The sequence below is a fragment of the Hyperolius riggenbachi genome, chromosome 5 (genome assembly GCF_040937935.1).
Source record: "Hyperolius riggenbachi isolate aHypRig1 chromosome 5, aHypRig1.pri, whole genome shotgun sequence".
NCBI classification, from domain to species: Eukaryota; Metazoa; Chordata; class Amphibia; order Anura; family Hyperoliidae; genus Hyperolius; species Hyperolius riggenbachi.
Window position 1 is genome coordinate 234,744,958 of NC_090650.1, and position 27,597 is coordinate 234,772,554.

The following is a 27,597-nucleotide window of genomic DNA, read 5'->3' on the forward strand; positions in this document are numbered from 1 at the left end:
CGAGAATCTGTGGCAAGATCTGAAAACTGCTGTTCACAAACGCTGTCCATCTAATCTGACTGAGCTGGAGCTGTTTTGCAAAGAAGAATGGGCAAGGATTTCAGTCTCTAGATGTGCAAAGCTGGTAGAGACATACCCTAAAAGACTGGCAACTGTAATTGCAGCAAAAGGTGGTTCTATAGATAGAAGTATAGATTCAGGGGGCCGAATAATTACGCACACCTCATTTTGCAGTTATTTATTTGTAAAAAATGCTTGGAATGATGTATGATTTTCGATCCACTTCTCACATGTACACCACTTTGTATTGGTCTTTCGCGTGGAATTCATGTTGATGCATGTTTGTGGCAGTAATGTGACAAAATGTGGAAAACTTCCAAGGGGCCAAATACTTTTGCAACCCACTGTAAATACACACCATGGAGCAAATTTGGCAGGGGTGAAGTAAGGACATTTTTAATTGTTTGAGGCTAGGTTCACCATGGGACATTGCTTTGTGATGTGACGTTAAAGTCAAAACACAGCATTGCAACGCAACACTAAAAAAGTTGGTAAGGCACATTATTAATTGCTGTCGCACACAGTAGGTAAAGTAAAGCATACAGGCAATGAAAAGTATGCTTTCCTGTACCTGGAAATGTGCGTGTCAAGGTAACGCACTGCAGCAGTGCGTTACCATAACGCTGCATGTTACAGTACGATGTTAATGTCGCACTGTGAACGTTCTATAGTCTTATCATTGCAGTGCAGTAACCTGCATTATAAGAGTTTATAACTTGACTTGCTTGTCCTCATCCCCTGCCCTCTCCATAAAAAGAACAGACTGCTAGGTATGTAGCTGAGCACCATGCATACCTGCTATTTCTATCCTGCCTCCTGAACAAATCACTTTTGAATGACAATTATTGAAAATGTGTCTGAGACATGAGTTACATTAGCAACAACATCATAGATTAGAGATTTGTCTTACAGCCAGCTAAAAATCTCTGCTATAAATATCTGTGTATACAGGCCTTATATATACAGTATATGGATCACAATCTACTTCTCATTAGATAAGAACATGTTTCTAATATTCATGTTCATAATGCAGTCATATGCTGTGTCTGCTTTCAACCTTGGCTGCATGCTGCTGATGCTATTTTCAGCATCACATAAACTTATACAAAGTGCTAGACATCACAATTTCCTGTCTACTTCCCATTTTGCAAAGTGGCATATGGTAATTAGTAGTGCTATCTGCCTTTTCTACCTATTTCTTTAATGTCTGTAAATAGCACAGTCCCACGTGCATGATGGTTGCAGTTTTCTATAGAGTTCTGTGATTTACGAAGCTGTAGTTTCTATGTCTTATTTAACTTCTATCTTTTGTTGTTGTTGTTTTTATTGCTTTTCTCAGTCTGTCACTCAGCCCACAAGTTCAAGTAATCACCTGTATACATTTCCCATGAGACAACACCTATTTTTTGTATTCAAGATGTGAGACAGCTGCCTATTCAAATTATTTTAAATGATTTCTAATACTCAATGTTGTATCTATTTATCACAGCCTGACAATCTACTGTGTACACATTTATACAAGAATTATCCACATGAACTTTGTCTATGCTAGTTTCTATAAATAAGGATAAATATCTGAAAATATACAAAACAATTCCTAATAAAACTCCAGAGCCAGAGACGACACTTTTCCCAGCAGGAAACTCGCTGCGGGAATTCTTTGTATTATTTATCAAAGGGAATTTTAAGAATACGGGAGACAGACTAAGGTGGAACTGCTGAAATATATCAGACTCTCAACACTATGAACAGTGCAGCAATACATAAAAACAGCAAAAGCAAGAAAAAAAATACAGCAACTGGCAAACCTTTCTTTTTTAACCAAGTGGGATTCAGTCTGCTATAAATGTGACACGTATAAGAGCCTAGGCTGAATTTGTAGTTTGAGGTGAACATTTGCATGCTAACACAGAACAACAGCTAGACCATTGTTGCTTAGATAGACAGATGATAAACAATATAAACAACACTCCTAATATATGAAACAGTCTATTACATGAGCTATTCATGTCAGGTCATCCTTCAGAGAAGGCAGCGATATAAATAATTTTATTTTACAGGATGAATGAACCATAAACCTGCTTATGTATTCCATTTTGCTTTTCTGAGTCAAAAACTAAATGGTGCTTCTAAATCATAGGTTCTCAATGTGTGGTACGCGTACCCCAGGGGGTACTTCTGATTGTTCCAGGGGGAACTTGGCCTTGATATACTTAACCAAGAATAACAAATTTAGAGTTATAGAAAATTATAAATCTTATTATTTTAGCTACTTAAAAGCAATAGCTTTTTTGGAAATTGTTTAGAACCAATTATCATGTACTACAATTACATCTATATATGTCAAGGGGTACTTATGATAATGTTTACTATGCTAGGGGGTACTTGGTGAGTACAAAGATTTAAAGGGGTACATACCAATAAAATGTTGAGAAACACTGTTCTAAATAATCCACAGCAAAAATCTTATTTGAACATGCTGCCATGGATCCCGATGGGTCTTTGGATCTGACTTATGTGAATCTTTTTGTAAGAAGGATACTCATTGGTTGAGATCACTGGACCAACGGAGAGTTTAGATAGAGGATTCAAACCTGACACTGTGGGCCGCGACCAGCCAGAAGTGAAGGAGCGGGGGGAGGGGGAAAGACCGTGGGTGGGATGCTGCCCCTTGGAAGACGCCACCTGCTGCACACACTTCAAGCGGGGTCAGGGGCCCAGCCCTGCAGGCAACAGTTTGGGGCTAAGTGCCATACAGACATATCATTAGGCTACAAACAAAGTTTTATGTTGCTATGAAGGGGGAAAAAGACAATGGTGCCCACATGACAGAAGAATTCTGGCAGATGGCATAAGGGTGGGGGGGGGGCAATGTGTTCCACAGAGATGAATAAACATTCCAAATCTCTTGATAAAGCGTTGGAGTGGCTGAAACCATGCTAGATTCCCAGCAAAAAAGACCATGACTGCCTGCTGTGGTCAAGACTACTCATGCGTGTGAACCAACCTAAAGTCCTTAGGTGTATTTATAAAATCAACTCACAAGTAGGTGAAGCTAAAATATCACAATTTCCTTTGTGAATTTATTACAAAAATAAAAAATACATTAAAAAATCGAAGTTTACTACTTGAAGTGTTACTTAAATCAGAATTTCCTCTCTGCTCTAAAATATTAGCCACAGCATGATAACATTTATAGACAAAAAAAAATCTTCATTGCAATTTATGGAAATTATAAAAAAACTGAAGTTTAGATTATGGATTCACTCTGAAAGAGCACTGAAATGGGCCATATCATATTCAAGGTGATAAGTAACTTGCAGATGCAAGCTACTTATCACCTTGCCATTGTGCGAGGATTACCGGCAAATTCTATTGCACAATGGCCGATCATTAGGGAGCATTACTCAGACAAAAGCCTGACCAATGCTCCCATGTTACAGGGAATGGGGAGTAAGGTTTTACGATGTGAAGCTGTCCTTCACTCCCCAGATGTGTGTGCACTTGCTGTACATCCGCTGCCATCTTCCGATGCTGCATCTGGGGTCTCCTTTAATAAGGAGACACACAGAGCTCCACGTCGGTGCACCGCACATCGTCAAAGCTAACCGCACATGGTAAAAGCTCACCGCACATCGCCAAAGCTTCAGCAATGTGCAGCGACCCTATGGGGAGCTCTGGAGGTCTCCTTATTAAAAGAGACCACCAGATGCAGCAGCAATGACATGCGTTAGCTGGTTTAGACCTGCTCTTTGCAGGTCTTAAGGTGGCCACACATAATACAATAAAATGATCCGATTTTACAGTAATTCGATAAAAACGATCCTATCTCTTGAAAAAAATCAAAAGCTTTTTTATCATTCGACTGAAAAATCCGATCGGAGTTTGTTCCGTTTTTTTTCCGATTTAAATCGATCCAGATCCAGATATTTCTCTTCAATTTCTACTAAAGATTGTATGGTGTGTGTTGGATTGTTAATTTATTAATATACATACACTAGCAATTTTCTCTGAGTTTCCAATAATTTTTATTATAATTGAGGAAAAAATTGAACATAGGTGTGTGGTACATTGGTCATATTTTTGAAATGTTACAATTAGTCAGAAACATTTATTGCAATTCTTAAATTGAACAGATATTTAAAAATGTGTATTGTGTGTGGCCACCTTAAGCTAATGCTCATGTCTGACTGGAAGCATGAAAGGTGCAATAGAATAGGGTGTAAAAAACTTGCTGGGTGATTATATCACCCAAGCGAGATCTTTACCACAAGGGTGGGGGTGTATTAAATTGGATTAGGTGGTGCTCCCATTGGCCTTGATTCACTAAAAGGTGCCAAGTGTTAGCACGCCAGTGAAAAGGCACTTAGGACGTGAAAACGTCCACTTCACATGCTAATAAGTGTGCATGCATTTGCGCGTGCAAAGGTTAGCAATGCGCGGTGCGCACAAAATGTCACACCGGTGCGCGCAAAACGTTGCCTATTCGAGCGCAAAATAGCCTGAAAAGCTATTTTACGCGCGAACGGTGCAACGTTTCGCGCGCACCGGTGTGGCGTTTTGCGTGCAACGTTTCAGACGCACCAACTTAACGCGCAATCAGTAACAGCTTTGGACGTGCAAACTACTTAGCACCCTAGTTTGCACATCCAAAACTTTTAGGCGTGCTAACTATGTTAGCACCCTTTTGTGAATCAAGACCATTGCCTACTTTAAGAACTCACCAGCGCATAGGAGTTCTGCAATAGGATATGGCCTTCAGTGTTTACTGTAAAGGGAAAGCCACCATGGCAGTGCTCCTGCAGTCTATTCGCAGCTTCTGAAGAACTAATTAGACACTTTGATTTGGCAAAAAAAGTGGATTTTTCCAGCAACTATGTGTGGAATAAAGACTTTTCATTGTGTGCTTTGCAAGAGATTGGATTTGCTTTAATAAAAAAAAAAAAAACACAATGGAAATAAAAAAAATGTTTTGTTAAATTCTGTAGCAAGGATATTATATAGTTTTCAGTGGGTTCATAGAGTTTTCAACACCCTACCTGCTAGAGCACCATCCGGTCTGTGTGCGTACTGTGAGCAAAAATATCTGAATGATTACTTTTGCACCATAGCTGATAATTAATATATGTATGTATTTATTTATTTATTTTGAACACAGACAATAGAAAATTTTACATTTAAAACACCACAGCAAAACTGCATAATCCAAGTATTTTGCAAACAAGCATGTATGTGAAGTACGATGTATAGAAAATCATTTGCAGCATATGACATTGAGAAGCCTAAAAGACAATGAAGGTGGTTGGAAAATGTATCTGACTCTGCAAAGAAAGCAGGGATAATGGAGTTCTCAGACAACATGCACCACATAGAGTATGCACATTTAGAATGAAAGGGGATCTTCTGATCACCTGATCACTGTTTCAGCATCTCTCAAAGCAGTCATAGGAGGGTATCTTTAGAACTATAACAAAAAGAAGAGATTTTAAGCTGTTCACTTTCCTGCTAGTGGTTTTACTGCTTTCTCTGCGGGTGGCAAGTAATTGCGCTGGAGAAAAAAAAATAGATGGCTATAGATAATTTGTACTGATTGAAAGGACAGCATGATATATGATGAGTGATAAGCACAATGGAAGGTGTTTCTGATTTTTTTTTTTAAGCCACGTCAGTCTTTTCAAGAACAAGGAGCATTGCTGTTATCTACTATCCATACTACTTTCAGCAAGCTTTTATCACATACTAAATTGTATAAAAGCATTATATAAAACGTTTCAAATATTTTAAAATCATGCCCTGTTATGGGCATAGCTGCTCCCTATCAACGTTATATCTAGTACAGGCAATTCAAATGACAGAATGCATAGCGCATGGCATGCAGGCAATAGGGTGGATTTGCCAAGGTTGCAAAACTGCAAAGAACTGTTGTTGACAAAAGTGATGCAGGAATCCTGGGCGTGATCTGCAATCCTTGTCCATGCAACAGCAGAATATATTGTGGCTGAAATGTTGATACATGAAGTTTTATGTTATTAAAGTCCCATTCATACAAATACATTGCAACTCTTCCTGCATGTGCGTGTACATGCTGACATCTGCATAACTGTTCTTTTAATAACCTTTTAACAGCCCTGAAATGTTCTGATCCAGGCAAAGGTAACACATTCTTTCACCTCACAGCAGGCTTTGGCCTCAATTCACTAAGCTTATCTCCTGTCTTTAATAATGTTCCTATGCTGTTTCTAGAGTTATTACCATGGTGATAAGGCATGTAGTAAACTTAACTCCTCTGTCTTTAAGTTAAGGATGTGCAAGAAAGTAGGAAGAAGTATCCGGGTGTCTAAGTGTTTAATTTAACCACTTGAGGACCCACCCTTTACCCCCCCTTAAGGACCAGCGCTGTTTTAGCTGATCTGTGCTGGGTGGGCTCTGCAGCCCCAGCACAGATTAGCGTGCAGGCAGAGCGACCAGATCACCCCCCTTTTTTCCCCACTAGGGGGATGATGTGCTGGGGGGGTCTGATCGCTCCTGCCTGCCGGGTGTTGCGGGGGGGGGCACCTCAAAGCCCCCCTCCGCGGCGAAATCCTCCCCCTCCCTCTCCTACCTGGCCCCCCCTGGAGATCCGGGCTGCACAGGACGCTATCCGTCCTGTGCAGCCAGTGACAGGCTGTCTTCTGTCACATGGCGGCGATCCCCGGCCGCTGATTGGCCGGGGATCGCCGATCTGCCTTACGGCGCTGCTGCGCAGCAGCGCCGTACAATGTAAACAAAGCGGATTATTTCCGCTTGTGTTTACATTTAGCCTGCGAGCCGACATCGGCGGCCCGCAGGCTATTCACGGAGCCCCCCGCCGTGAATTGACAGGAAGCAGCCGCTCGCACGAGCGGCTGCTTCCTGATTAATCAGCCTGCAGCTGGCGACGCAATACTGCGTCGCTGGTCCTGCAGCTGCCACTTTGCCGATGCACGGTATAAGCGTGCGGTCGGCAAGTGGTTAAGGAGAGATCTCTAAAGTTAATATTTAAATTCTTAAAATAACTACAGAATTCTAAAGTTAAAGACAGGCTGTTAATTAACTGCATGTGAAAATAACTACAGAGGCGGTAACTTAAGGACAGAAATAATAAGATAACTCTCTCACTGTTAAAACTTATCATCACTACACCCTAAAAAGGTAAGATTGATGTGTGGAGGTAAGTTTTCTCTTGCCTTATTATCTCCAGCATGATCTTAGTGAACTGCGGCTATTGTCTAGAAAAAATCCAGTCCATGTTTGCTGTATTACTTCCAGTGCCTTGCAAAAGTATTCACATTCAAACGTGTGTATGTGTGTGCAGGTGGGGGGCGCTGTGATCCATAAAACACAGGAGATTGCATTGAATGCATAACTAGTCATACATGCATCAGTTTTTACAGGCAGATTCAATCATTTTGATATGATAGAATCTGGCTATCTATGGTGCAACGAGCTGCATTGATCCTAATTTCACAGCAAAGATTTATTGTGCTTATGATCGGATCAGATTGTAAATTTTAATTGATGGAACGTGGCAAAAGATCAACGGCCCATATCAAACAGTGCAGCACTGTATTTTGATAGATATATTTTTCATTAGATTTACTGGTGAACTCTATTGAAAATCTGTGTGCAGTGTATGGGAGGATTCTGATCAGATCACATTCAAGGTGGCCACTCACCATACAATTTTTTAAATATTTGTTAAATTTTAACAATTGCAATCAATTTTTCTGACTGATTGTAACATTTAAAAAATGTGACCAATGTACCACACACATATGTCGAATATCAAATGAAAAAAAAACGTTCAATTTTTTGGGGAGGTCCGTAAAATCGGATCATTTTATTGTATCGTTTGTGGCCACCTTCAGATCAGATGTGGGTTGATCTGTTTTCCACTTGGGATGACGATCTAAACGCAAGATTGGGGGGCAATTTGCAAACGGGGTAGTGGGAGGACTGTGGGAGGAAGCGGACATACAGAAGGAGACAAATGCAGGGAATCCCTGATGTGGCAGCGGGTTGGCGATTTGAATCACTGGGCGTTCATAAGTTAGGGATTCCCTGCACTTGCCATATAAAATGCAGGTGGGAAATATGGTATATCTAAAATAAAATAAAATAAAAGATTTTGGCTGATGTTACGCTTACATTTCCTCAGAGATATTATTGACTAAAGTTCATTTCTGCAGCCTTTGAGATGGCCACTTTGACTTATGGTTCAGTGTCCCTCAGTATAATGCTATGTGTAGGAAGGTTGCACATCAGCATGGCTAAGCAGCTACAATATCTGCTATTGAGAAAGGAGGGAGTGGCAATCCAGCACAGATTACACCAATGTATAAAATAGTTATTGGACAAGGATTTACAATTTGCTTTACCTTAACATCACTCTGCAAGAGGTGTCTGCAGGATAGATGATCACACAGAGGGCCCAATCCAACTCAATTCTTCTCCTGAGTTTTCTCCTAGGAGATCATTTTCCATTTTCTGTGTAAAATAACTTTGGCATTCTGCAATTGAAAAAATACCAAACAATAGGTTAAAAAGTATTCTCAAAATTATTTTATTTTCTTGCTTGCTGGTAGTTTAAAAGGAATTTGATTTATAATGTGAAAATATCACCGAAGAGAAAACTTAGGAGAAAAAGTGATTGGATCAGGAATGGTTAGACATACCTAAAGGGATATACAGTTGTGGAATAATCCACTGATCACCAATGTGAAATAACAGTATCTATTATGTGTTATGTGTGAGTAAGCTGAATAGAGAAAAAAATGAGACTTTGCAATATACTCTACTATGTCTGGAATTATTTGACATGTGTCATGGGACGCCGCACCGCCACATAACATTGCACCATGGAGGTACTATCAGATCCATCAGCCACCCGTCCGGTGGTTCATGCGGACAGGCTCATCATCTTGCCGGTCCCAGCACCTCTCTGTGTTCTGAGCCGGTGCATCTGCATATCGTGGGTGAATGACATCACACCTCATGGTAATGGACTCTGTGACTCCGCTTGACACTTTGCTTGATACAGCGATTTTGTGATACACCAATCAAACTGGCCACAACGAAGACTGGGTGAGATACTAACATTTAACCTACCACCTGCTTGCTATGCACGGCTGAATTAACATGCCAGTGATGTTCTACGGGGAGATCCTGTCTGCCACCTGTTATGTGGAAGCTGTTTTGCTTGAACTAGGTTGGTAACCTGGCTGCTGCTCACTGTGAACTCTTTTCTTTGCTTGCTCAGGGGCTTATGCTGCTGCAAAATATTGCACATATTGCATACAAATATATGTGGACTAGTTGTTTCTCATCCGGACTCATGCTCTAATTTTTGAAGCACTAAAGAGGATTTGAGGGTAGAATACCGATTAATAACCATCTACCCACTTAAGAACATTATTCATCTCCCCTTAATCCCATGTATGATTGTATGGTGCACCAGTGGTTGGTTTGTGCTTAGTATGTGTGGCGGGGTGGCCATCCCATGCGCTTTTAGGTGTATATTTTTTAGGAATTTTGTAATATCAATAAAGGAATAGTTTGTATTTTCTCAAATTGAGTTGTAGTTCCTTTTTTCATACATGACGTGTATGTAAGCCTTATTGAACCACTTCAAAATGGAGTCAATTTGCAATATACCTCCTCTACTATGTCTGGATTTGCCAAGTCTTTGACCATCAGAAATATGTCTTTTTCAGATGTTGTCAGATGATACGTGACAGCTAAATGATTCAGTTGGCTAGGTTTAATTGTTTTCATATAAATGTCATTTTTAAGTGTGTAAGTAAATATTGGCCATTGCTAAACAGTAAACTCATGTTCCTTCCTATATCTGGCCATGACCACTGAATTTTTTTGGTTGTATGTACATAATTTCTCTGACCAGCTAAGCAGGCTGGCATGGACTGTAAAATTACCTGCTTATCTGTTAAATTAATGAGTTATCAAATGATCCATTCTTAATTTGAAAGCACATTACATTTTTCATAGCTGAGGGTATTTTCAAATGTATTGGCAGCAAAATACCAAAAGATGCTCCTCAAAATTGCATTTAGTGCTCATTTACATATAATCAATTGGTGTGCATTAACATGCATTTTTTGTGCCTTAGTACGCGTTGGTACGCATTTTTCTTTTCCATAGCAGTGCATTGTGAAAAAGATTTCAGTTAAAACACGTTATGTGTGAAAGGTGCCATAGAAAAACATGGGCATTACTTTGAAAATCAGTTTTCTTTCAGTCATAACAGAGCAACTGATTAAGTGTAAAAGGGCACTAATTGTCAAATTACTCAAATTACTCACAGTCATAACAGAGCAACTGATTAAGTGTAAAAGGGCACTAATTGTCAAATTACTCACTTTTTGTATAGCTCTAAAGGTTGCCACACAACATACAATTTTTTAAATATCTGTTCAATTTAAGAATTGCAATAAGTTTTTCTGACTGATTGTAACATTTCAAAAATATGACCAATGTACCACACACGTATGTTCAATTTTTCCCCAATTATGATAAAAATGATTGGAAACTCTGACAAAATTGCTAGGGTATGTATATTAATAAATTGACAATCCAACACACACAATACAATCTTTAGAAAGATTGAAGAAAAACATCTGGCATTCTGGATCGATTAAAATCGAAGAAAACGGGAAACCCGATCGGATTTTTCAGTCGAATGAAAAAAAAGCTTTCGATTGTTTCGGGAGATCTAATCGTTTTTATCAAATTAATGTAAAATTGGATCATTTTATTGTATCGTGTGTGGCCACCTTTAGGCTGGGTTAACAGTGGTCAGTTGTATAATGCACGCATTATAATTGACTGTAAACTGCAGTGGAAACTGGCCATAGATTTCAATACAAAGCCTGCATGGGGCAAGTTAGAATAACGCGATACATCTATTTATTTTTGGCACCGGTCAGCTTGGCGCACCGCAAGCCTAATGATAGCTCACCCTCAGAGCCGGATTTGTACTTTTTACCGCACCCAAGGCCACTGTCGCCAGCTGCCCCCCTTCAGTATAGGTAGCGAGATATCCCCCTCCCCCTTCGCTCCAGTATAGGTAACCAGATGGCCCCTCCCTCTAGTATAGGTAGCCTGATGACACCCCATTATAAGTAGCCAGATGACCCCTCCCCCTTTTCCACCAGCATAGGTAGCCAGATGACTCCCTTAATCCCTCCTTTTCCCACCCCCCCCCCCTTTCAGTATATGTAGCCAGTTTGCCTTTAAACTGCAGCAGCCATGTCACTCATTTCTCCACTTGTCTCCAGTGCAGAAACTTCCTCTTCCTTTCCATCTCCAATGCTGCCCAAGTCCATAGCTGCCACAATCAAAATATGCACAGAGAGCAAGGAGAGTGCTGCACAGGCGGCTAGCAGCAGAGTTCCGCGGTCAGGCACTCATCTAATCTCCCTGCACTGCAGCATTTGCAAGCTTGAAAATGCACCAGGTTATCTGCTGCTTTGGTGCCCTTGCTCCTGTGGTGCCCTAGGCCATGGCCTAGGTGGCCTTGGCCTAAATCTGGCCCTGCTCACCCTGCTGGGTGAAGTATGGCTGCTCAAATCCGGATCCGGTAGACACCCAGATAGTTGCTATCCGGATATCTCCCAGTAAACCTGTGCGGGGTGGGTTGGGGGGTTAATCTTACCTGTCTAATGTCTTCTTCGTCTGTCCCTCGGCGCCTCCCACGATGTGCTCCACGCGCGTCATGTGATTACAAACACTACCTCCTTCAACACGGAAGGAGGAAGTGTTTGTAGTCATGTGACCGCCGTTTGGACTGCATCGTGGGAGGCAGCGAGGGATGGACGAAGAAGATGTCAGACAGGTAAGATTGACCCCCCGCCCACCCCGCACAGGTAACTGGGAGATATCCGGATAGAACTATCCGGGTGTCTTCCAGATCCGGATTTGAGCAGCCCTAGCGTTAAGTACTATTCCCCTTCTGAGTCATAGCAACTTGGAGGGAGAGGTAATTTGGGGTCTGGAGATTGCATTGCTGCTATAGCTGCGCCAAAATCAGGCACTACATGGCCAGTGCGGTTTGCTGAGAAGAGGCGTCCCGTAACCCAATCAGTTACAATGCAGTGCTGTGAGTAGCGCCATAGAATTGTATGGGCAGTGAGTTGACATGCAGAATTATTCTGCAATGCCACTGAGCACTGTGACCTAGCCTTAGTCTTCTTACTTACACAGCTAAAATAATTATTAGTAGGTCTTAAATAATACAGGCTTTATTTTTTTGTTCATTATTTGGAGCAGCAGTTATCATAAACATGCATCAAATTGACAGTTGTGGAAATCTGAATCCTCAGTCTCAAGCCTTGAACAGACATTGGATAAACATCATCTAAATGACCAACAAACAACAGAGATCACTTTATGAGGTGACAACTAGTATCAAAAATGTAGCCAAACAACATTAAACAACAAGTATGAGCAACAAATATTGCGTATCCAGGCCGACTCCAGTTTGACTGCCTCATTTCCAAATATGAATATGGAAATGACTTAAATATGTCCCTCTGTCCCCCAACCCTACCCCATGCCTGCGTGCACTGACAACCCTCCCACCCCATGCCTGTGTGTGCTGCCCTTCCAAAAAGCAAGCGTGACACCCACCACCACACTTCAGATCTAGAAGAGTGGTGGCAGTAAGCATAATACTTTACCTGCTTCTGGCAGCAGGGCAGGTTCTACATGTTTTTCACTTCAGTGCAGCTCCACTCCATACAGCTTATCACCTTGTGGCTCCCATATTTGCATGACATTTGACATGCATCAGCAGCCACAAGGAAATAATCTGTGCAGTGCAGTGGAGTAATTTCACTGAAGAGGAGTAAGAAGAACCTGCCCATTTCTGGAACAAGGTAAAGTATGCTCCACTTTCACTTCCCGCTCAACATAGGTGCGGGTTCCCTTAGCCCCCAGATTACCCAGAAACAGCAGGAGTCACAGGGGGTATTATTACCGTACACCCCTGACTCCAAGATATAACCCCTTCTACAAGGCATTGCTGAAAAATAAAAATGGATGAGTAATAAACCTGGAACACTGTACCCCATCACTATTCTTGAGCCAGTTGCAGAAGTCATAAAACCTCTGTTATTGTTTTGAAGGTCACAACTGAGAGGGATATGGAAGCTGCCATATTTATTTTCTTTTACCTCTAATTTCTTCTTATTTTTTTTTTAGCCAACAAGCATGCTGCTTAGGTGTTTCTGACTGAAGTCTGGCTATATTAGTTACTACTGCAGTCAAAGAGATTAACAGGACTGCCAGGCAACTGGGATTGTTGAAAAGAAACCTGAGATGAAGGAATAAAAAGTTTTATACATACCTGGGGCTTCCTCCAGACCCCTTCATGCTGATTAGTCCCTCGCTGTCCTCTTTCACTGCCAGCAGCCCCCACAATCTGGTCCGGTAACCGCAGGAGTCTGTGGCTTGCTGTGCATTCGCGACCTGGCTAAACATGCTCCCCCATCGCACTCCTGTCGCTGGGAGTGTTCTGTGACTGCCCAGTACTACTGCACAGGAACAGAACGCTCCATGCCGTGGGAGTGAGACGGGGGAGCGCGCTTGGTCGCACTGTGCCTGTGCCGACTGGCCCCGGCGTGATGATTTACTGGGCTGGATTGCTTAGGCTGCAGGCAGCAGAGGAACACAACGAGGTAGCGATCAGGCTAAAGGAGGCTGGAGGAAGCCGTAGGTATGTATAAAACTTTTTTTTCCTTCGTCACAGGTAAACTTTAAAGGACAACTGTAACATGGAGGCTGTCATATTTATTTATTTTCAATCAATGCCAGTTTCCTGGCTATCCTGATTTGGCTGCGCTAGTGTCTGAATCACACCAGAAACAAGCATGCAGCTAATATTTTCATACCTGACAGTAATTTCAGAAACACCTGATCTACTGCATGCTTGTTCAGGGTCTATGGCTAAAAGTATTAGAGGCAGAGGATCAGCAGGATAGCTAGGCAACTGGTATTGTTTAAAAGGGAATACATATGGCATCCCTCTCATTACAGTTGTCCTTTAAAAGAGAAAAAATATGGCAGCCCCTCCATATCACTCTCAGTTCAGGTATCCTTTAAAATGCAGCATCACCATGAAAAGGAGCTGCTACTAAGTAAATTCAAGAAATCCTGTGATTGAACTTTACAATTACACCTGTTTATGCAGTGTACAATCTGGCCCAGCATCAGTACAATAGTTAATGTTTCCGCTATATTTTCCAGAGTTTCCATATTGAATGAGCTGAGCTTCAAATGATGCGTTTGAGTGCATCACACCTGGAGGACGTCTATTATAAATGCAGGTGCACTTGCTTCACTTTCTTTAGAATTTTATGCTACAGTATTTTGTTCAAGCTTGTTTATTTTCTCTTCAGAACTTAGTCCCTACAACCCTTCTGTAGTAAGCAATACGTTTTCAGGATCCAAAACTGAGACAAATATAAACAGTCACGCATTACAGGCTGAACAGTCATTTTATTCATGAGCACAAAATAATACTAGATTGTGAGCCATTACAGCCAAGTGTCATTTTAAACAAATAGGAAGAGAGTGCCCTGAAAAATATTGTTAAAGTCAATAGAATTGATCAGGTTCAGGGATATATTATATAATGTCATAAATCATGTCAGAAATAGAGGATGAAGCCTCTCAGTGAAAAATAGTTTTGAAAAAGCAAGCAGATTTCATTGATTTTAGATAAAATCTTTACATTGTGCATACTTGAGAAGCAAATTGAATAGAAGTATTTGTATAATTATTAACATCACGCCTGTACTAACAGAGATGAAGGTATTAAATTACTGTAGATTGCAGTGTCAAAGCATACTTTTTAACATTAATGTACTGGTATATAAACCATCCAGTCAAGTTAGGTTTTCAGCTACAAACAAACATTCAACATTTGCTCCCTGGAATAATCTTAAGAGATGGTTTCAGGTGGCAATGTTGGCATGACTGCTGTACAAGAATGCTGTTTGGCTCCTTGCCCAACAGAATGTTCTGCGTTTTTGGGTGTGGAGGGGTGTGTGTTTGAGCTGCATCACACTGCAGGAAGCCTGGTACAAAAATTCAACTTTTATTGGCCAATTACTAACTCATATTACCAACTCCATGTAGTATGAGAGTTTCACTACACAGTCCATTCAGAGTATTCAAAATCTGTTGAGTCTCACACTACATGGAGGTGGTAAAAATGATCGATCATTCAACAAATAAAATTGAAGATATGTACCAATCCTTAGAGTGGACGTCAGCAATGAGGATTGATATCAGTACTCATTTTAGGTTTTCCACAGCCTAAACAGCTGTTCCTGATCATTTTCACCAGTAATCCAAAGTGTGTACCAAGGTTTACATTTTATTGTAAACAGAGATGATCAAACAAATGCTAATAATTTGAGTTTATTCAAATTTTAGGAAAATGTATGTAGCTTGATCTCAAATCAATTAAAATAATCAGATAATACATTTTGATTAGTCTAATTCCAAGGTGCATACATATGCATGAACATTGATTTAAAATTTGCATCATCACTAAATTGCTATCAGCAAAACTCACTATTTAGGATGAATGAATTTGCCAAAGCCAATTGCAATTATTTCAGAACACTTTTGCTAATTTGGGGATTTTGCATTAAAGTATATGAAGCCAAATTTCACATATAATTGCAAAGCCCCCATACTTGGTAGAAACATGAAATTTGGTATGTGTATCAAGGCTAACCCAGACATTTTAAACCCAGCTCAATGTTGGATTGCAGCAGTTTTGGTCTCTTTAATTTGCTTTAATCTATAAAATATTTTGTTTCCCAAAAATTTTAACCTAATGGGGACCAACGTAGTACGAATCTACTTCCAGCAGGTGGTGCTGCCCCTTTGATTGGACGTAGATTCAAATTCCGTGAAAACAAAGCATCCCACTGCTATCGTGTGCACCTGAGAGGGTATATTAAGCTGTCATATGAAAGGTGACATCTCCCTTCAGTGATCAGGAGTCTTGGCTTTTGATCACGTGATCACTACGTGATCGTAGTGATCACTGTTAGTGATGCGGCGGTAGGGGGAAAAGAAGAGGATCCACTCACCATCCTGCCATTCCTCCAGCAATTGGCGCTCTCCTCCCCTCTGGCCAGCATACCCGCTTGCTCTGATGTAAGTATCGGGACACGGCTTTATGGCATCATCCGCGACCCGGAACTGAGCGGCAGTACGAGTGGGGATGCCGGCCAGAGTGGAGGGTTCCACAGTGGCTCATTGCTGGAGCCTGGGAGGTGAGTAAAGGCTTCTGGCTACAGGGGGCACAGGGGGGATACCATGCCCAGTAAGCCACACTTGGGATCCGGTTGCCTGACCCCCCTAAACGCGCAAAATACTTTAATGCAGATGGTACTTTCAATCACAAGACTGAAATAACTACCAATATTAGAAAAAAAAATCACACACTCAGGAAGTCAATGCAATTTCTGTTGTGAATATATATCTATGTGTATATAAAATTCAGTATAGAAATGTGCATTTTTGGTCAGTAGAACTAGAAATAAACTTTTCACCTCCAAACAACAGAATCCCTAACTCCCACTGCTGCATTCCCCTATAAACCCCATGCAAATCACCAGGGGCGTAACTAGGAGCCACCGGGTCCCCCTGCAGAGATATAAACAGGAAGTAGCATCAGACACTAGAGCGAGGAACAGCTGTAGTGAAACGCAAGGAAGGTATGTATATCTGCTGCTGCCTGCCGGCTAGACACACACTTATTGAAGCTGGAGGGGAGCACAGAGCCCAAGGTGAGGGTGGGGGACCATCACCCCTCACCGCCGAAGTGTGGCCATAACTTTCCCCTCATGCTGTGACCCCTCCAGCCCCCTAAAATGGCCCTGAGTGGGCCCCGTGGGAGAGCCCAGGCCTCCCTGCGGGTGCAGGGGCTGCAGCCCCCAATGTTACACCCCTGCGTATGATGCCACAACGTGTGTGTGTGTGCGCATTGGTGGGGCGGAGGTCATTTCATCAGTTTCAGCAAAATCTAGGGACTCTGTGACTGGATGCTGGGGTGAGTACTTTTTTGGTATTGCATATTTAACACATTTGACACATTGCTGTGTGGTCTATTGTTGGTTTAGACTGATATGATATATATTGGACGCTCTATACTGTATATCAACCCAGCCTTTTGATACTTCACTGATATGATACGTAAATGAAATGTCACAACCATCCATCATGGGGCTTGCACTCTTTTGCAGGTAGGCACTAGTCTGTTTTTAAGTAGCGCTGCTCATTTCCTTGCTATGTACTAATGTAATTCGTTTTTGGTCAGCTGCTCCCACTTAACAGCCATGCTTTTGGTGTATATGCAGAGCTTCTGTTTGGGTTCAAGGTGCGTTTGTAGTTCCTGGGGGGGCTCAGCGCATCTCTGATGGAGGCCATTCGGAAGCGGCCTGGTGTTGCACTGATCCACCTTTTTGCGCAATTTTCAATTTTCGATTTTATTTGATTAGCCGCACCCAGGCTATGCATATACATAGGTTAGGATTTAGTTAGTGTTAGGCCCCTCCCATGGAGGATTGACTTCTTCGCAGTGGGAGGGACGAGTACTTAATAGGTTGCATGCAAGCTGTTAATGGAAACCAACATCCTCCTCTAGTGGTAGACAGGTCATGTGTATGCTCGGTGTGTATTCGACCCCACAAGTGGGGCTTGCACTCTTTTGCAGGTAGGCACTAGTCTGTTTTTAAGTAGCGCTGCTCATTTCCTTGCTATGTACTAATGTCTGATTTGGTGTCTGGAAAAGTTGTGCAGAATGAGATTTTGTGTTCCAGCAGTGCAACCAACACAACAGATAGCGGACACAACTGACATGTTATAACATGTCTGAACAGATCCTGTAAGTAGCATATAGGCAGATTTATCAATAATGTCTGAGAGAAAAATCTAAGTAAGTTTCTAGAAATCATGCAGAATTGTCTTAGTCGTTTTAAATAGATGCACCATCAGGATTCTCAGGATCTCAAGTGCAGTCTGTGAGAGAATCTTCTGAGTGTGGTAAGATGTATTGTGGCAGCTTTAACACAGAAAAAGGGGAATGCCATAAGATTGTAATGGTAAAACAGCAACTTAGGGGAAGATGGACTGAATTAGGACAATCAGTCCAGAAACACCTTGATGAAAGAATGTGGTTCTCCTATCTCACTGTGTGGGCCCACAAGGAAGAGATGTGACTGTCTGACAGCTGTGAAAGAGAACTCATTCAGTTATGTAGGAAATAAAGCACCACATACAGTACAACCTGTAAATTCAATCCCCCAGTGTGGCAGTTTTGCACAAAATTTAGAAGTGGTATCAACCACTTCTTATTTGTGTGACAGATTAGCACTGTTCTACCAGTAAGATATCTCTGGAAATTCATAGAAAATCATTGCAAAACATTGCAGATTGCAATTGTGATAACATAGGTAGGAGATAGGAAGAGAAAACTGTTGTAATTGTTTTGATAAATCTTCCCCCATAGTACCCATTGTCCATTTGTCCACTGTGGTCTGTTGCGGAAAAAGGTCTGACAACAGGCATAGTGGGAATCAAGCCTTATACAAAAAGTGTCTGTGATTTACTTACTGTTGCACTTTCAAGTTACTGTTTAGTGACCACTGCAACTTTACGCATTGTCCCTGCACTTGGCTATACCCAGGCCTTTAATTTGCAAGGTATAGGGACCGAGGCTGGTAAGGCAGAAGTACTGCCAGGCCCCAGCTAGGCAGGACATGGGTAAAAGAGTAGTCAGACAACTTGCGCCAACATTGATAATATCAGGCAATAGCATGGTAATAAACATTAAACCTAAGACAGTTTAATACAGGCCAGAGTCATACACAGAACATCAGAGGTTCACAGTACCCACAGGCTAGACAAGGGCAGGTCAGGGTACACAAGCAGGTGTCAGTCCAGGCAGCATTCAAGTCAAGGTTAGGCTAAGGTTATACGCAAAGGGGATATGAAATATTCACACTCAGCAGACTAGCACACAGATAAGCTTAACTCTATCACAGGCAATGTGTACTGGACAGGAGCATAGTTTTATTTGGGCAGGTGCCTATCAGGTGGGACTACATGCCCTTCAGCTGCCAATGTAACAGTGGGCAATTGGGAAATTAAGATAGGGGCATCCTGTGAGGACACACGCACACATGCGGCGGCAGAACGCCAGCTAGGTGAGTGTGTCACATCCTCTTTGTGTGTCCCTATAACATTAGTTCTAAAGTAAGTACCTTTGATATGAATCTTTTTACTGTCTAAGTTGCATACATCATGTACGTCTCTCTGCAACTACACTGAATTTAATCAATGCACATGAATGTACTTTTGCAAGGAAATAGAAAAACCTTCAGATAATCCAGCTCTAACTGTATTTTATGCTGCACATGTCTTATTGCCTGAATTCTCATAAAATCATCAGATGGCTTTATGCAAAGGCAACTTGAGTTGGCACTTCTTACAGTTTTTCTCATATATTTGCAAATCTATGCAACCTAGACCTCTGTTTTAGATTAAATGTAACATATACTTTTCCCTGGCTGGCAAAGAACCTGGAGTTTGCATTGCACACAAAGAGAAATGGAACACTCACTGGATCCCTTTCTGTTTCTTTAGTTCTTTTGCTTTTCTATGATTTTGGAAAATGCTGAGGTTCTTAAGTGCAAAATACTGATAATACTAATCACATATTTCTAGAGGAATTATTTCTCCAAAATCCCAATAATAGAATAATACAAATAGGATTAGCAAAAGAACCCCAATGGGCACGACTTTTAAGGGGATTAGGTCTAACAACTGGATGGATAAATAATTCTCTGCAGTGCAAATACAAAATACATTAATGTATCGTAAAAACTGGAATCTTTCTTAATTCATTAAATGAAATAATACATATGGAAGACAGCCTCCAAATAAAGGCTCAAGACAGAAAAATGGGTTTTCATTTTAGCATTTTAAATATCACGGTAGCCCAAATTAGTTTAACTCATGCATCGATACAAGTTGAACCATTAATAGATATTAAGATATTAATCTTTATACAATAACATATTAAAACAAACTGTTAGGCGATTAAACGAATGCTGTGCACAGGGCAGAGCATTCTGACATATATAAAATGTTATCATCACTGATATTGTATATTTAACACGCATATTGGCTCATACATCTTGTATGGACCAATACAGCATATGATTGATCATTCTAATAAAGGATTGTCAATAGTGTTGGTGTACGAATTTGGGATCACGTGGTTCGGAATCCAAACACCCGCATCCAGCACCATTTCATTTCCTTACTGTGAGAAAGAATTATCAGAGTCAAATGAAATGCCCCCATGTCTTGCTGTTCAGTGCTGAAATGCATATATCCGCATCTCATACAATGTGGTCCCAATTTTGAACACCAACATTAATTACCAATGACCGGATCAATTGTCACAAGTTTGTAAAGATGGTTATCTACTGGCCTGTAAGAAATGACTGAAGGGTCATAAAACAAGCATTAGGCAGTGGGTTTGACCTTTGACTATATATAGGGATGGTCGGAAATGCCAATTTCTGTTTCTGCTGAAAATCCGCTTTCCGCCATTGCCAATTACCGTTGTTGCTACTGATTCCGCTTTTCACAAGCGATTTCACATTCCGATGAGGACTATAACATTGATTTTCTCAAAAAGGTCTTTTGGAAATATTTTTTCCTCTTGTTCCCACTTGTCTGCTTAACATTCACTGAAAATGTGGTGTTTCTAGCACCTAGGGGGGCTTTGCTATTAACCTGTAAAGTCAGTGTCATACCGCATAGCTGTTCCAATGCAGATTTTTGCAGCAATTTCTGCCGAATTTGACATCGATTTTCTCAAAAACTACAAAAGTCTTTTTTTCCCCCTCTTATTCCCATGTGAATGTTGTCTGTTTAACATTCACTTAAAATTTGGTATTTCTAGCACCTATGGGGGCTTTGCTATTGACCTCTAGAGTCGGCATCATACCGCATATTGGTAATGCAAATTTTCTGCATTTTACATTACAGTCAACAGTGGCCAAATTTGGCAGTTAATAGCAAAGCCCCCGTAGGCTCTAGAAACACCAAATGTACAGTGAGTGTTAAGCAGACAAGTGGGAACAAGAGGGAAAAAATATTTCAAAAAGACCTTGTAGTTTTTGAGAAAATTTATGTTAAAGTCAGTGGAAATGTCCACGATTTCCGTGAAAATTTCAGCGAAAATCCGCCTACAGCACTTGCACTACCAATTTCCGAATTTCGATGCGGAAATGCAATTTCCAATCGGAAATGAAGAAATTACATTTCCGCGGAATCTGAATGAGCATCCCTAACTGGATACACATGATTTCATGTCTTGTATATTGAATGCCGACTTATTTTTATTGTAATGCATTTTTATTATTTAACTTGGTTATTTGCACAAAAAGTACACAAGCATAGCGCTCAACATTCACTTGTAGCAAGGGATTCACCTCTCAGAGGTTCTTAGTGCAGTCTTAAACCAACCTAAACCATATACAAATGTCCCAATATTACCACACTGTACAGACACATCAATCTGCACAGTGGCAAAAGTTCATACAGTCCACAGATTCCAGTTGATTCCAAACTGTGTTTCTACAAGATGCCAGAATACTCTTACCATCAAGAATGGCTGATTGATTGACAGATCAGCAACAGCGTTTATGGATGATATAACATGATGCTTGACTTTGTACGATCTCCACACCTCCTGTATATCACTCAGAAAAAGGGATACAATAACATAGCGTGATCCTGATTTCAAAAAAATCCCAAACAATCACCTCCAGTGCTAAGTGTGTGTTTCCCCACACCACAGTGATAGATAGGCAAGATGTACGCTCACCAGCTGCTATTGCTGATCCTCTGCTGACCAGCTGTAAGCGTTTGTTTAAGCTCTGAGCCTTCAATTCGGTACTGCACCTTGAAACTCAAAGACAGGCCAACCATAGCATAATTCCGTTTAATATTGTAAAAGAATAAAACAATGTTGCACTCACATGAAGTTATAAAACAATGCGCATATTCATAAAACCAGGACGTCCTCTCTGCCGCCGTTCATCCAGCGTCTCCGCACTCCGCACCTGAGACCCCGCCCTACCGGTTTCGTCACCAATGACTCATCAGGGGCATGTCCTCAGGTCGGGCGCGGAGACGCTTTAACCTTCTGTCTATGCAAATACCTGGACTGTGAACGGCCGTAATCTCGCGGCTTTTCGTATCCCTAGCAGAACTCCGGCATCATGGCGTCTAACTGCAGACGTCTTATGTAGCCACATACTAATGCTGGCTAGCGTTCAATCGCTAGGACAGAACGCCCTGCTACAGCCCATGTGTTAATTCTCTGGGGCCTAGATACCTCTATCTAGCCCAAACAAATTCGCATAATCATTTGCCGTTTCTACTATACAGTATTATACTTAAAACACCAATATATCACATACATTGCCCCTATATGGAACATATAAACGTAATGACCCAAAATACTATAACATTGCTAAAACGCCCAGTGATTAAGCTACCCCCACCCCCACTACTGGGAAAGCTTCAGGCTTTATCCAATTGCGGCTGAAGAACTTAAATGTGCCCTGCACCCCTACATCAAAATTGCTCATTAGTATTAATATTAGACAATCATTTTCCACTTACCACAATAATAATATAGTGTAAACCGACCCAATATACATTACCTCCCCCATATTTGTAACTTGTAAGAATCACAGAGTGACAAAAATGCCCCGTTGCACCCCATCAATTACTGATTCACCATTATTGATCCCACCCCTTACATTTTAGCTCATTCTCCCATAATCCTTCAATGTTTAGGGCAGGGCATCTGTATCTCCCTGCGACCCCCCTTTATACACACCATCCACATCCTATCATTCCTACCTCAACATTAATCAGGGACAGATCATAAGTACTCTAATAACTACTTGCAATTACAGTACCTCGTGAACTCTATATATCTGTTTGCTTATAAAGTGCCTCAGTGATAAATTACCTCAATCCCCACCCATACTATTAATTCCTATGTCAGCCAACCCCTATTACAATACGTGTGATTAAGTTTATATTTAAATTTTAAAGCTTCCTACTAACTTTATCTACCTACCCAAACTCATCCTAATCATCTGATATGAAACAATTTAAGTCTAGATCCACGTTCAATCCATTTGGGTTCATAGTTTTCATTGTGTAGATCCACTTAGTCTCCATTTTGGAGATCTCACGGATCTTGTGGCATCCCCGCCATCTGGTGGTTAATTTTTGAATCGCACTGAAGTGCATGACCGCCGGATTTGATCCATGCACCTCTGCGAAATGTTTGGAAACACTGTGGCCCACTAGGCCTTTTTCAATGTTTTTAACGTGTTCGTTTATCCTTGTTTTTAGCATCCTTTTTGTACGTCCAATATATTGAAGGCCACAGGGACACCAAATGATGTACACCACATGGGTACTACCACATGTGATAAATTCTTTTATCGGGAACTCTTTGCCAGTGACCGTTGATGTATTTGATTTGGATTTCTTAGTTTGAGTCACTAGGCAAGGGTTACAATTCCTGCAGGGATAGAAACCTTTCTGTCCCCATAAATCAGTTTGATTCTTCACCTTAGGTTCATCTATACAGGTTTTGACCAAACTTTTTTGTAGGTTACCTGCTCTTCTATACATAAATTTAGGACATCTGGGAATTTTGTCACCCAACACCGGGTCATTCTGCAACAATCTCCAGTGTCGTTTAATGACTTTCTCCACTTCCCCGTGTTGAGCATTATAATCAAAACACAGAGCGAAGTCATATTGGTCATTCACATCCTTTCTTGGACAGTCCCTAAGCATATCTGACCTATCATAATTTTTAATGACATTAATTTCACAACGACAGAGGTATCAAGTTGACAGCGAAATGGGACAAGGAACAGATAGACTTCTTGGATGTGGTATTATATAAAAAAGGTAACAATTTGGGAACCAGAACATTCTTTAAGCAAACAGATCGGAACGCATACATCCCTATTAAGAGCTGTCATCACAAGAACTGGCTAAAAAGTATACCACGGAGCCAGTTCACCAGAGTCAGAAGGAACTGTACAGAAGTTCTGGACTACGAAGAACAAGCTGGGATGCTATTAAGAAGGTTTGTGGATAAAGGCTACCAAGAAGGCCCCTTAAGACAAGAAATTAATGTCATTAAAAATTATGATAGGTCAGATATGCTTAGGGACTGTCCAAGAAAGGATGTGAATGACCAATATGACTTCGCTCTGTGTTTTGATTATAATGCTCAACACGGGGAAGTGGAGAAAGTCATTAAACGACACTGGAGATTGTTGCAGAATGACCCGGTGTTGGGTGACAAAATTCCCAGATGTCCTAAATTTATTTATAGAAGAGCAGGTAACCTACAAAAAAGTTTGGTCAAAACCTGTATAGATGAACCTAAGGTGAAGAATCAAACTGATTTATGGGGACAGAAAGGTTTCTATCCCTGCAGGAATTGTAACCCTTGCCTAGTGGCTCAAACTAAGAAATCCAAATCAAATACATCAACGGTCACTGGCAAAGAGTTCCCGATAAAATAATTTATCACATGTGGTAGTACCCATGTGGTGTACATCATTTGGTGTCCCTGTGGCCTTCAATATATTGGACGTACAAAAAGGATGCTAAAAACAAGGATAAACGAACACGTTAAAAACATTGAAAAAGGCCTAGTGGGCCACAGTGTTTCCAAACATTTCGCAGAGGTGCATGGATCAAATCCGGCGGTCATGCACTTCAGTGCGATTCAAAAATTAACCACCAGATGGCGGGGATGCCGCAAGATCCGTGAGATCTCCAAAATGGAGACTAAGTGGATCTACACAATGAAAACTATGAACCCAAATGGATTGAACGTGGATCTAGACTTAAATTGTTTCATATCAGATGATTAGGATGAGTTTGGGTAGGTAGATAAAGTTAGTAGGAAGCTTTAAAATTTAAATATAAACTTAATCACACGTATTGTAATAGGGGTTGGCTGACATAGGAATTAATAGTATGGGTGGGGATTGAGGTAATTTATCACTGAGGCACTTTATAAGCAAACAGATATATAGAGTTCACGAGGTACTGTAATTGCAAGTAGTTATTAGAGTACTTATGATCGGTCCCTGATTAATGTTGAGGTAGGAATGATAGGATGTGGATGGTGTGTATAAAGGGGGGTCGCAGGGAGATACAGATGCCCTGCCCTAAACATTGAAGGATTATGGGAGAATGAGCTAAAATGTAAGGGGTGGGATCAATAATGGTGAATCAGTAATTGATGGGGTGCAACGGGGCATTTTTGTCACTCTGTGATTCTTACAAGTTACAAATATGGGGGAGGTAATGTATATTGGGTCGGTTTACACTATATTATTATTGTGGTAAGTGGAAAATGATTGTCTAATATTAATACTAATGAGCAATTTTGATGTAGGGGTGCAGGGCACATTTAAGTTCTTCAGCCGCAATTGGATAAAGCCTGAAGCTTTCCCAGTAGTGGGGGTGGGGGTAGCTTAATCACTGGGCGTTTTAGCAATGTTATAGTATTTTGGGTCATTACGTTTATATGTTCCATATAGGGGCAATGTATGTGATATATTGGTGTTTTAAGTATAATACTGTATAGTAAAAACGGCAAATGATTATGCGAATTTGTTTGGGCTAGATAGAGGTATCTAGGCCCCAGAGAATTAACACATGGGCTGTAGCAGGGCGTTCTGTCCTAGCGATTGAACGCTAGCCAGCATTAGTATGTGGCTACATAAGACGTCTGCAGTTAGACGCCATGATGCCGGAGTTCTGCTAGGGATACGAAAAGCCGCGAGATTACGGCCGTTCACAGTCCAGGTATTTGCATAGACAGAAGGTTAAAGCGTCTCCGCGCCCGACCTGAGGACATGCCCCTGATGAGTCATTGGTGACGAAACCGGTAGGGCGGGGTCTCAGGTGCGGAGTGCGGAGACGCTGGATGAACGGCGGCAGAGAGGACGTCCTGGTTTTATGAATATGCGCATTGTTTTATAACTTCATGTGAGTGCAACATTGTTTTATTCTTTTACAATATTAAACGGAATTATGCTATGGTTGGCCTGTCTTTGAGTTTCAAGGTGCAGTACCGAATTGAAGGCTCAGAGCTTAAACAAACGCTTACAGCTGGTCAGCAGAGGATCAGCAATAGCAGCTGGTGAGCGTACATCTTGCCTATCTATCACTGTGGTGTGGGGAAACACACACTTAGCACTGGAGGTGATTGTTTGGGATTTTTTTGAAATCAGGATCACGCTATGTTATTGTATCCCTTTTTCTGAGTGATATACAGGAGGTGTGGAGATCGTACAAAGTCAAGCATCATGTTATATCATCCATAAACGCTGTTGCTGATCTGTCAATCAATCAGCCATTCTTGATGGTAAGAGTATTCTGGCATCTTGTAGAAACACAGTTTGGAATCAACTGGAATCTGTGGACTGTATGAACTTTTGCCACTGTGCAGATTGATGTGTCTGTACAGTGTGGTAATATTGGGACATTTGTATATGGTTTAGGTTGGTTTAAGACTGCACTAAGAACCTCTGAGAGGTGAATCCCTTGCTACAAGTGAATGTTGAGCGCTATGCTTGTGTACTTTTGTGCAAATAACCAAATTAAGTAGGGTGGTGATACCCCCCAGAGTATAGCGATCCATTGCTGGTTAAATTAATCTGGTGGGAATACTGGTCAGTGAGGAGCGCAGAAAACCACATTAATTCATTTATTATTTAACTGTTAAAAGGACAAAAAGCATGCATTATACAAACATTAACTAAACACAAATTGTATAAGGGATAGCTTCATAGTTTACAATTGTAACATTTATTAGTAGGAGTAATGAGATTCCAAGCTGCATGCTAACACAATCACAGGCAGGTAATTCTCACTTCGGTAATCTTAATATAGCACCTTCTGCACAAACAATTGGATATGGCTGAAAGGGTACTCTTGTGTCTTATTAATATTGCATTTTAAGCTATATCTCACTAGCTCTGCATAAAGCTAAGCTTTAGTAACTGTGTCATCAAAATTAAAGTTAAAGAGTTGTAGATACATTGGAATAAGAAGAATAGGTAGAGCAGCAAAATAAACAAGAGGACACGAGTTGAGGGAAGAGGAAAACCAGATTGCCAATTGTTTCCATTTAACTGTCTTTGCGTAGGGTCACTGAACAGATCCTATATTACAAACCAAAATATTTTTTGCTTACAGTTCACATTATCTATTATACAAGGACCAAAATACTTTTATTGTAACATTTAGTCATGAAGTCTCTACTCTTGCTCTCAATTTTTCACCCTTTAGCAACACACATAGTTAGAGGGTTGCAAGTGCTTCAGACCAATTTATTTC

At 41.0% G+C, this 27,597-nt stretch overlaps 1 protein-coding gene across 2 annotated transcripts in view; it reads right to left on the reverse strand.

Annotated features, from left to right (window-relative positions):
- Positions 1-27,597, reverse strand: part of CDH18 (cadherin 18) — an 809,510-nt gene that overhangs the window by 628,961 nt on the left and 152,952 nt on the right. Inside the window, exon 2 of one of the 2 annotated variants that reach the window (XM_068236725.1) lies at positions 8,457-8,588. The exons of the other annotated variant lie outside the window; for it this stretch is intronic. The gene's annotated coding sequence lies outside the window, so the exon portion shown is untranslated. The remainder of the gene's footprint in view (positions 1-8,456; positions 8,589-27,597) is intronic. 2 annotated transcript variants of the gene reach the window in all.